The sequence below is a fragment of the Hyperolius riggenbachi genome, chromosome 1, assembly GCF_040937935.1.
Source record: "Hyperolius riggenbachi isolate aHypRig1 chromosome 1, aHypRig1.pri, whole genome shotgun sequence".
NCBI lineage: Eukaryota > Metazoa > Chordata > Amphibia > Anura > Hyperoliidae > Hyperolius > Hyperolius riggenbachi.
Genome location: NC_090646.1, coordinates 156,576,592 through 156,588,352, shown reverse-complemented (window position 1 = coordinate 156,588,352; position 11,761 = coordinate 156,576,592).

Here is an 11,761-nt window from a genome sequence, read left to right as displayed (position 1 = left end):
TGCACCGACTCGGACTCCTAATGAATTTGTAACTGTAATTAAAATAGAAAATATAATAAAATGTTCTATTTCTCAGATAATAGTCATTAAAAATAATGTATATATACACTATATATACAGAAATAGCTGTGCTTAGTCCACAAAAATGAAATAAACCAATCAAAATTAGTTACTTGTGCTGCTTCAATAAAGCAGTCCCCATATTTTTAAGGTCAGATATACATATCTGATTGTGACTATATATATGATGTGTACACAGGAATCTCTTATATATACTAAATAACATCTATGCTGTAAGAATAAAGACTGATGTGTAGCTGTGTCACTAATACAGATTGTCAATGAGATGGAAATAATTCTGCACTGATGCTGATTTATGCAAATGTATGCATAAATCAGCATCATTTGATATGTTGTTAAAATTTGGTTTGGTGACTACAAATTAAAGGGTACCTGAGACGGATGAAAAGCAAAGTTTTATACATACCTGGGGCTTCCTCCAGCCCCCTTCAGGCTAATCAGTCCCTCGCTGTCCTCCACCACCCGGATCTTCTGCTATGAGTCCTGGTAATTCAGCCAGTCAGCGATGTCCGGCCGCATGCCGCTCCCACAGCCAGGAACATTCTGCACCTGCGCAGTAGTGCTGCACAGGTGTAGTATGCTCCTGGCGGCGGAGTGTGTGCATGCGCACTACGCCCGACTGGCTCAAGTACCTGGACTCATAGCAGAAGATCCAGGTGGTGGAGGAGGACAACGAGGGACTGATTATCCTGAAGGCGGCTGGAGGAAGGCCCAGGTATGTATAAAACGGTTTTTTACCTTTTACAAGTACTTTTACCAAGGACTAGTTTTAGTCTAAAGGGAATAAATATAGTAGTCTACATATCCTTCTCACTTCAGTGGTCTTGTAAAATTCCTAAGCGTTGGCAGTTAAGAGACGAATTTCATGTTACATACTTTTAATCAACAAAATTGTAATATGCAAATTAGAGAAGTCGGAGTCGAGGAGTCGGAGTCGGTGGAATCCTAAACGGAGGAGTCGGAGTCGGTGGATTTTTGGACCGACTCCACAGCCCTGCTCATGAGTTATCTCTCTGTGGTTTATATGCAATTAACTTTTTCTTCTGAGTTTTCTCCTAGGAGATAATTTTTCATCTTCTTTTTGAAATAACCTTTTAGCACTTTTCTATTGAAAAAGTACAAAAAAGTAGATAAAAAAGTACTATCAAAATTGTTCTGAGTACTTTATTGCTTGTTTATTGACAAGGTGTGAACATATTGCTTAGTACGGTAGAAATCTCAAGAGAAAAAGTTAATTACACATGCCCTTATCTGTTTATCTCATGCCTTATCTTTCTTGGGGCCAGTTGCACAAATGCATACAAAACAATGAAAATGCACTTCAAACGAACAATGAAAACACGTGTAGTGAACATAAAATAAAATTAGACCTATCTATTTGAGTCCATGGATCGCAGTTCAAAAAACAGCATACATAAAGTGCATAAAGTCCACAAATCACTGCGCTCATACGTAGCCAATATCAGATGTTTCCAATTATCTCCTCCTTTTGCCGGTCACCTCAAGGTTCTAAACATAAAAAAGAAAAGATAAGTGCACATAGTGTGATACTGTAAACCAGGGATGTCAAACTCAATCACAGAAGGGAACTTGGCCCTCCAGCTGTTAAGGAACTACAAGGTACACAATGCATTTGCCTTTATGAGTCATGACTGTGGCTGTAAGACTCCTGCAATGCATTGTGTGACTTGTAGTTCCTTAGCAGCTGGAGGGCCAAGTTTGCCCATGCCTGGTCTAAAACTTAGCCTAAGTTGCGGGCCAAATTGTTTATTAAGATTTAACATTTATTGAACAGTCTCAATCTAAGTGGCATAACCATAGTTAACATGGGGGGCCTTCTCCTCCCCTTCAGCAGAGCAGCACAGTGGAGCAGTGTAAGGCTGCGTCCACACTAGGTCCGGAAACGTATCCGTGGCTGCGTTTTTTCAAACCTGATGAAAAACGGAGTCCCGGATACTAATGTTTAAAATAGCAGCCAGCCTCACCCAAGTAAAAAACGGATCCGTCTGCGTTTGCGGGGACCCGTTTTCAAAACCTGAACGGAAGGTCCGGACCTGCTGCATTTTCACGCAACGGATCAGGACCACGGATACACGCAGGGGTAGTGAAAAGCAATGAGAAAACGCATCTCCAGCTCCACAGGCAAAAAACTGATGTGAAAACGGATAGCCTGAGCTTTATGATTGGCCCAAAAAAATCCTCCCACTCCTTCCTAATGATAGAGACGTTTTCTGTCAGGGAAAAACTGAACGGAAACTGATGCAAAACTGATGCACCTTCATCAGTTTGCAGTACGGATGTACTTCCCCTAATCTTCCCCTGACCTGGACTGCAGTGTCCGTCCTGCAACTGTGTCTAGTGTGGACCTAGCCTAAGACTTACCTGACCCAGTGCTGCTTGGGCATAAAAGGATCAGGATGAAATGTGGCCCAAGGCAAGATGCTAGCCTTCACCATTGTCTTTTTAGTAAGTTGAGGTGGTGGTGGTGGTGGGGATGGGGGGGGGGGGGTAGTTTACCAGGAAAACAGAGGGTTTGGTTCCAAAGAGGGGGTCCCATGCTAATTTGGCTGGGGGGGTTCCATGGGTTGTTGCTGAACCCCTTCTCACACTGACAATGTTTCAACCAGAAGCACTGTCATCTTTGTGCTCCTCTGGATGGGAAGGCAGTGTGCTGTCGTTTTTACTGCTTACTATGATGCACAACTGAAGCTCTGGAGGGCCACATAAAATGGTAAGGAGGGCCACATTTGGCCCGCGGGCTTTGTGTTTGATACCTGTGCTGTAAACCACAATGTGCACTTCAACCAAAGTAGCCTGAAAGTTGACACCATCACCTTGCAACCAAGTATAACAGACCCTCACCCTCTTATGGGACTGTTGAGTCACACGCAGCAATAAGGTTTATATACACCAAACTGGACATCCACCATTAAGGCCTATCCAGGTTCCTCCACCTCTCAATACCAGTGACCTCTCACCTTATGCTTCCCTGACCAAATTATAAGACAAATAAAGCAGAGGGACACCAAGAGCCCCAATAGTGTAATGCGTCTTGGGGACAACAAAATAAATGAGAAGTTAAAATGATACTTACAAACCAGGGTTACCAATAGGCAACCACTGTATAGGCAGGTGGGGAGAACAATCCTGACCCCACTCAGGAATAAAAAGTCGCTCTCTGTAGACAGGAAAATAGGGTAACATCCCTCCACCCAGGGTGGACTCAATGTAGTGTACAAGATACAGAGGCGCCAAAAGAATAAAAGCTAATTAAATGACCTTAAAAAACCAACTGGTTAAACAGAGGAGGCAGCGGTGGTCTTACCCCCTCCAAACAGACACAGGCAAGGACTGTCTGAATCGCAGTCCTTGCCTGTGTCTGTTTGGAGGGGATAAGACCACCGCTGCCTCCTCTGTTTAACCAGTTGGTTTTTTAAGTTCATTTAATTACCTTTTATTCTTTTGGCGCCTCTGTATCTTGTACACGAAATTATAAGACAGCACACCACGCTCAGCAACCTCCTTGCTTTCCCCAGACGGATAGGCTCCTGTGTAAACTCTTGTGTACAACCTCAAATCTCTTATCACACATCACCTAATAACTGGAAGAGCTCCTCATAGTGTAAAAACTTTACTTTAACATAAATATAAAAAGGTAGTGCACTCACATATTCCAGATTAAAAACAGGCATGTAAAATGAACAAATCCATCTTGTGCTGATCACTCCCGTCTGTAGCTCCTACCTACATGTTTCGTAATGAAGTACTCATCAAGGACAGATCTGATATTGGATATGTGTAAGCGCAGTTTAAAGATGCAAAAATGCAGCTGTAAATTTGTCATGCTCAGGTAGACCATGGCAATTTTACTGGTACTAACAGCAGGGGAACAGCGTGTGTTACCCTATTAGCACAAGCACTGCACGTGCATGGAATTATTACATATAGCAGAGGTACAAAAAAACCTGTAGATTTCATGAGATAAGTATTGTGAATCCACCCCAGCAGAAAGAATTATTGGGAAACCCCTTCCCCCTTTAGACCTCATCTACAATACCAGACTGCACTATAGAGCAATAAAAAATTGCCAGCGACCGCACCCAACCAGAGCATAGCTTCTTCACTAAGCTCAAATCGGGCCAGAGGTTCTGGGCCATCCCCGTCAGGGCCACAAGGCTTAGGAAGACTTTTTTTTCCCACGCAGCCATCAGCCTCTTGAACTCTGTACAAGCTCCTCCCCCTTAGGCCCTAGCCATCTATAGACCTATCTGTGAACAGCTGTTGGTGCACTGCTCAACTTTACCGTCAGAATCAGAATCAACTTTATTCACCAAGTACGACAGACGCCGCACCCGAAATTATTTGTGGACGCATGGCCATTGGCAAAGTACAGGTAGCGCAAATTGATCACATCAACATGGTACAGAATAATACCTACAAAAAACAATAACAACAATTTGACTAACAACAGCAACAACTTATAGTGCAGATAGGCAAGACCATTGTGCAAAGTAAACATGATACGTGACGTATAGTGCAGTGCTGCCAGCAGGGGACAGCCTACAGACAACCTCTCATCAGTTGGGGCAGCTAAGGAGGATTAGTGAATGTCATTAGGGAGAGTGCATGAGTTGAGTAGGAGGAAAAAGGTGTTTCTATGCCTGGTAGTTTTGGTTAGAATGGTCCTATAGCAGCGGCCTAAGGGAAGGAGGTCGAAGAAGCAGCTGCCAGGGTGGGAAGGGTCTTGGGCAATCCTGTTGGCCCTGGACATCATTCTAGATGTATGGAGGAGGTCCAGAGAAGGCAGGGGTGACCTGATGATCCTCTCAGCAACACTGATTACCCTCTGTAGTTTGTGCCTGTCCTTTGCATTTTCCCCAAAGTTCCAGACAATTATGGAGGAGCAGAGGACAGAGTCAATGGTGGCAGTGTAAAAAACTAGTCATTAGCTCCCACAGCATACACAGAATATTGTTATCCTTGCACCACCTGTGCATCCGCTTGATCTCCCTGTGATACTCGTGTTCCCTATCCTCTCCAATGAGCCCTAGGATGGTGATGTCATCGGAAAATTTGATGACTTTGACAGAGTCAGCGGATGAGGAACAGCTGTTTGGGTACAGGGAAAAGAGAATTGGCGACAGCACACACGCTTGCGGGGCGCTTGTGTTGGCGATTCTTACCCTGGAGGTGCAGCCGCCAATTCTCACTAGCTGCGACCTGTTTGTAAGGAAATCCTTGATCCAGGTGCACAGAGTGAGGTTAACACAAAGTCGTGCTAGGTTGTCATACAGGATGATCGAACATATGGTGATGAAAGCAGAGCTGAAGTCCAGGAGCAGGATCCTGGCATAAGTGTTAGGATTATCTAGATGTTCTGTGATGTGGGCTAGGCTGATATTAATAGCGTCCTCCATGGACCAGATGACCCTGTACGCAAACTGCAGGTGGTCCAGTATGGTGGCGGTGTGACCCTTCAGATAGGAGAGAAACAGTCTTTCGAAGGTCTTCATGATGATTGGAGTTAAGGCAACAGGTCTGTAGTTGTTAAGATCTGTTAAGATGCTTTTCTTTCGTTGTTTTACTTTCAATGTTTTTATCACTTTCATTGTGCTCTGTTGTAGCCGAATCCAATTCCGAACACAACCCAGTCATGCTTGGCAAACTAAAACCAATTCTGATTCTATTGTGATAAACATGTCTGTTACCTCAAGATGTAAATAATGCCACATGCCTTTGAAGTATGCAACAGGTTTCCTTTAAGAATTACATTTACTAAAAAAGTAAATAAACATTTTCTCATATATGTAACAGATTGCTCATTTAAAGCATGACAAAATATGACATTATTATACAGGGATATCATTCTGGGTAGGAGATGGAGAATGCTAGAGTGAGAAACTTGTTTATCCATACAGTGTCTCCCTATGGCTTATTCTCTCTGCCCTGCCTATCAACCAGCCAAGTGAAAACTAAGGTTTCTATGTTCTGACCTTGGAAAGCTGCCATGGTAACATATATAATGAAGGAGGTCAACCTAAATAGTAAGAAAAACAGGTTAATGGTGCAGGAGATGAGATATAATGAAAATCTTCCACGTAACATGGAAACCTTCATAATGGCAAATAAATAAATAAAACCCGGTAGTTTCTCTCTTTCCTTCTCTCCACCTCTGTAGCACATTGTTATTAAAGAAGTATCTTGGAATCTGTGTGATTATATAGATGCATTGCAAGCAAGCAGGATGCTTTACATCTGCAGGACAGTAGTTCTGTGCTTTCTGGTTTCGCTTTGCAGTATTTGCAGTATTAGCTATCCAGAAATCGAAATTGAGCACAGGTGTCCCGCAGGTTTGCTGACTTACCATGCAGCAATATGTCCAGTTGGACTAATGTACCTGGATACCTATTGTTCCCTGCAGGAAGTTTAAAGGTAGTTCTTGCAGCATGATGATGCATCTCCCCTCTCCACAGTTTAACATGTTGCTTGGACAGAAATAAAATAGCATGTCTGAACAGTGATCTTTCAAAAACTGCTTCAAAAATACTCAGTAAAGATTGTTTAAAGTGTACCCGAGGCAGTGCAAGGGGGGGGATGGGACGCAGAGGCATGTGCATGACATGCCTCTGTGTCCCCCTGTTCCTCTCTCTTCCCCCCCCAGCGCCGTGTTGTCACCCCTCCCTAGCCTGGCGACAAGCAGATTGTCAGGGAAGGGGTGTTAAATATTCCTCTCTAAGGAATATTTAACAGCCCCCCTAGTGTTTCCACCCCTCCCTTTAGATTGTAAGCCTCTGGCAGGGTCCTCCACTCCCTAGTGTAATCTACACAATCATGTGCTCCTGTCCTATGACAGCCTGTACTTGTATTACTGGGCCTACCTAACCAGCCCATATTGCATGATCATGTATTTTGTACAATTTGTATGTATAACTTTGTTCTATGTGTATAACCCTATGTATGTCATCATTGTATATATTTATTGTCCAGCGCTGCGTAATATGTTGGCGCTTTATAAATACAATAAATAATAATAATAATAATAAAGGGATGTCCCTGGCAGGTGGGGCGTCCTTGCAGGAGGGGCATTCCTGCAAAACGCCCACTCTGGTGTTAGGAACACCCCTTCCCTAGCTCTGATTGGGTAGCTCTGCCTCTCCTCCGCCTCTCACATGCTGCTCCCCAACCTCCCTGCTCTGTGCTCTGTGTTGAGACACACAGAACCAGAGCAAAAGCATCATGACCCCAGGGGCCGCAGCCTTGTTTGTTTGTTTTTGTCGCCTAAAATTTGTCGATTAAGAGTACATAACTATGACCCCTTCCTGAACTATGAATCATTCCTGACATTCCTGGTACACACATCCAACTTCGGATGGCCAAACACCAGTCACTTTTACCAACTCCATGTACTATGAGGGCCAACAGATACTACATGGAAGTGGTTAAATCAGCCAATCAAAAATGGATGTCTACACCAGGCTTTTCTCCTGCACCACTTAGCAGAACTTAGCCTTAACCTACATCCTTGAGACGATGTTCACCCTTGAACTTTATTCCAGTTTGTCATTTAACCCAACTTAAGTACATAACTTTTCCCTAAACTTAACCAATTACATTAAACTAGCCTAGAACCTAACAATAACCCCTATATCTTTACTTATCCTTGACTATCCTAACCCAACATACTAGTGGTATGTATCTATTGTGACAAATAACCAGTGAGACCTGATGAGAACGTGTCGAGAAATGTGAAGTAAAATGGCAAGTTCTCAGTTCACACTACATAATTGAATTTACAATGCCTTAAGTATCACAATGAAAAAGATTGAATAAGTACCGTCTTTCCCCGAAAATAAGACACTGTCTTATATTAATTTCTCTTCCAAAATTTGTGCTAGGGCTTATTTTCAGGGAGGTCTTATATTTTGTAGGGGTAGCCAAATCCCCTTTAGTATTTAGCCAGAATTTCCCTGTATATAGCCAGATTCCCTCTGAATATATAAGCAGATTCCCCCTATGTATATAGGCAGATTTCCCCTGTGTATATAGGCAGATTCCCCCTGTGTATATAGGCAGATTCCCCCAGTGTATATAGGCAGATTCCCCCAGTGTATATAGGCAGATTCCCCCTGTAGATGCCCCATGTGTATATAGGCAGATCACCCCCCCCCCCCCCTGTGTATATAGGCAGATCCCCCCTGCAGATCCCCCATGTGTATATAGGCAGATTTCTTCCTCCCTCCCGCCCGCTTTACCTCCGTGCAGCTGGCTCCTGTCCCCCTCCTTAACCAGGTCGGACCCCCCCGCGGTGTATGCCAGGCGTAATTCAAACCGCTGATCAGCGGTGACGTCAGCTCATGCAGCCCAGTAACAGCGCTGCCGTATACAGGAAGTGATCTGTGTTTACTTCCTGTACAGCGCAGCGCTGTTACTGGAGTGCATGAGCTGACGTCACCGCTGATCAGCGGTTTGAATTATGCATGGCATACATCACGGGGGAATCCGACCTGGTTAAGGAGGGGGACAGGAGCCAGCTGCACGGAGGTAAAGCAGGCGGAAGGGAGGGAGAGCGAGCGAGTGATTGCCACTAGGGCTTATTTTAGGAGGGTGTCTTATATTTCGAGTATACTCGAAATATATGCTAGGGCTTAATTTAAGGGGATGTCTTAAATTCGGGGAAACACGGTATGTTCATAGTTCCATAAGGTAGTAAACATAGAAGATAACATCTCCCAAAAGAAAAGCTGTGCTTAATTGTGTATATGAAGTTAGCTGTAAAACAGATGCTCATAAGGTTGTTGAGTTATAATAAATCTTCACTAAGTAGCTCAGGTTTAAAAAAAAATAAAAATTAAGTACAAGTTGTGCCTAAAATTGTCAAACACAGCACGACATAGTCTAATTATAAAAAAAAAAAAGTATGTATAGTAGAAACGCCTATGTACTGTATCAGTCAATTTTTTCTACCTATCTTGCAGATGAATGGTACAAAGTCCAGGAGGTTGACGACGACAACAACATTTTACTGGCAAATTTTCCAAGCAAGGATCTTCATACACAGCAGACACTTTAAAGAGGAACTCCAATGAAAATAGTGTAATAATAAAAGTGCTTCATTTTTACAATAATTATGTATAAATTATTTAGTCAGTGTTTGCTCATTGTAAAATCTTTCCTCTCCCCGATTTACATTCTGACATTTATTACATGGTGACATTTTTACTGTGGGCAGGTTATGTAGCTGCTGCTTGCTGTTTGTTGGAGACAGCTGTAAACAGCTATTTCCTGTCTGTGAACCTTGTTACACTGGCGTCAATTCACCAGAGGTTACCAACCTATTTATCTCTTGGGAGGTAATTTACCTCCTGTGATATCTCCAAATAGCAATTCTCCAGAAGTATAGGGGAAAATATCGACAGAGAAATGCAAGAGATAAATGTGAGATAAGTATGAGATAAATAAGTGATAGTTAGTAGTTAGTTTTTCTCCAAATCACAATTCACCAGGGAAGAAAGGGGGTGTGGCCATTCGTTATTTTTTCATCTCTTTATCCCCTGAATGAACCTGGATATATCGTGGTTTTCACACACCAGCTGCTGCTGTGGAAGATGGAGCCTTTTGAGCTTACTCTGTTAGGCCTGGTGCACACCAAAAACCGCTAGCAGATCCGCAAAATGCTAGCAAATTTTGAAACGCTTTTTCTTATTTTTCTGTAGCGTTTTAGCTAGCATTTTGCGGTTTTGTGAAGCGTGTTTGGTGTAGTAGATTTCATGTATTGTTACAGTAAAGCTGTTACTGAACAGCTACTGTAACAAAAACCGCCTGGCAAACCGCTCTGAAGTGCCGTTTTTCAGAGCGGTTTGCGTTTTTCCTATACTTAACATTGAGGCAGAAACGCCTCCACAATCCAAAATCTGCAGCAGCCCGGGAGTATGCGTTTCTGCAAAACGCCTCCCGCTCTGGTGTGCACCAGCCCATTGAAATACATTACCCAAGCGTATTCGCAGCCGCAAGTGGATCGCAAAACGCAGCCGAACCGCTCTGGTGTGCACTAGGCCTTAGAACTTGCTTCTATTATGAGGAGACGAAGGCGCAGGAGGAGGGTCTGTTTAATCGCCCCTCATATTTTTCGTGAGAGAACAGTTCTTGATAATTTTACTGAGACAGAGGTGGTGAAGAAGTTCAGACTCACTCGTGATATGATTTATGATATGATCCGGCAGTAAAAGGCGGGAATACTCTGGTCAGGTAGTGGTAAAACTCCGCCTCCTACCCATGCTTCACTTTCAAGCTTACAGAGAGGAAAAGTAGCCCATGTAAATCATTAATATCGATTACTTAACTCTCTGCTTTCTCACACTTTCCTCATGCATATCTCTCCATTATCCCCTGCTATCGAACACTTTTCTCTCTGTCCTCTCACACTGGTGAATTGACTCCAGATTGTTAAAATACCTCATGAGATAAACTACCTACCTTTTTTCTCTTAGTAAATCCTCTCTGGTGAATTGACTCCATTGTGGCAAACTGTCAAAAGTACTGCGGTCCTCAGAGCTTCTTGTGGAAGGGGTTTCACCACAATATCAGTCATACAGGGCCCCCTGGTGGTCTGTTTGTGAAAAGCAATAGATTTCTCATGTAAAAGGGGGTATCAGCTACTGATTGGGATAAAGTTCAATTCTTGGTTGGAGTTTCTCTTTAACATCAGTACTGACAGAGAGTAACAGCTTTTACTGTACAGTTTATACTGGGGGTGGCAGGCCATTGTGATTATACCACATGCCTTGAGAAAGGGGGACCGTGCGAGGCCCCCAAAACAATTTTCAGATTTTCTTGTGGAGCGATTGCACAGTAAAAGTGAGGAGTATTTAACGTTACTACTGGTGTGCTGGTGAACTGTGTGTATAATGGAGGATGGAGAATTCCATCAATCACAATAAACAAACAGGATGCAGGGGAGGAGTAAGAGATTGACAAGTTGAATACACAGGAGGTAAGTATGATGTGTGTATGTTTATTTTGACTTTAGATTTTCAGTTCAGGTTTGCTTCAACCTCTTGAGCCCCAGAGGTTTGTATCCCCTAATCACCAGGTCATTTTTTACAATTTTGCACTTCACAATTTTAATGGTTTATTGCTCGGTCATACAACTCAGCACCTAAATGAATTTTACCTCCTTTTCTTCTCACAAATAGAGGTTTCTCTTGGAGGTATTTGATTGCTGCTGCTGTTTTTAGGGGGGGGGGGGGGGGGTTGGTTTATATTAATTGAAAAAGATTTAAATTTAGTAAAACAAAAAACATACAGATAAGTTAATTGGCTTGCCCCTAAATTGGCCCTAGACTATGATACATACAGGGCCGGATTTGTATGTTTTAACGCCCAAGGCCACTATCACCAGCCACCCGCAGACAAACAGCAAACCCCCTACCACACACACACTTTTAGGCCTCGTACACATCATTTAGCGCAGATGGATGTGCGATCAGAACGCAACGTGTTCGATCGCATGCCATCTGCGCTACTATGCGCTGCGCTGCAGATCCCATTCATTACAATGAAAGGGAACTGCGCTGCGATTACCAAAAATGCGTGCAGCATGCGATAGCGCAATCACGCTGCCACGCAGCGCATATGATGGGAACGGTAGAAGGGCTGTCTATGCCCTTCTACCGTTCTTGCG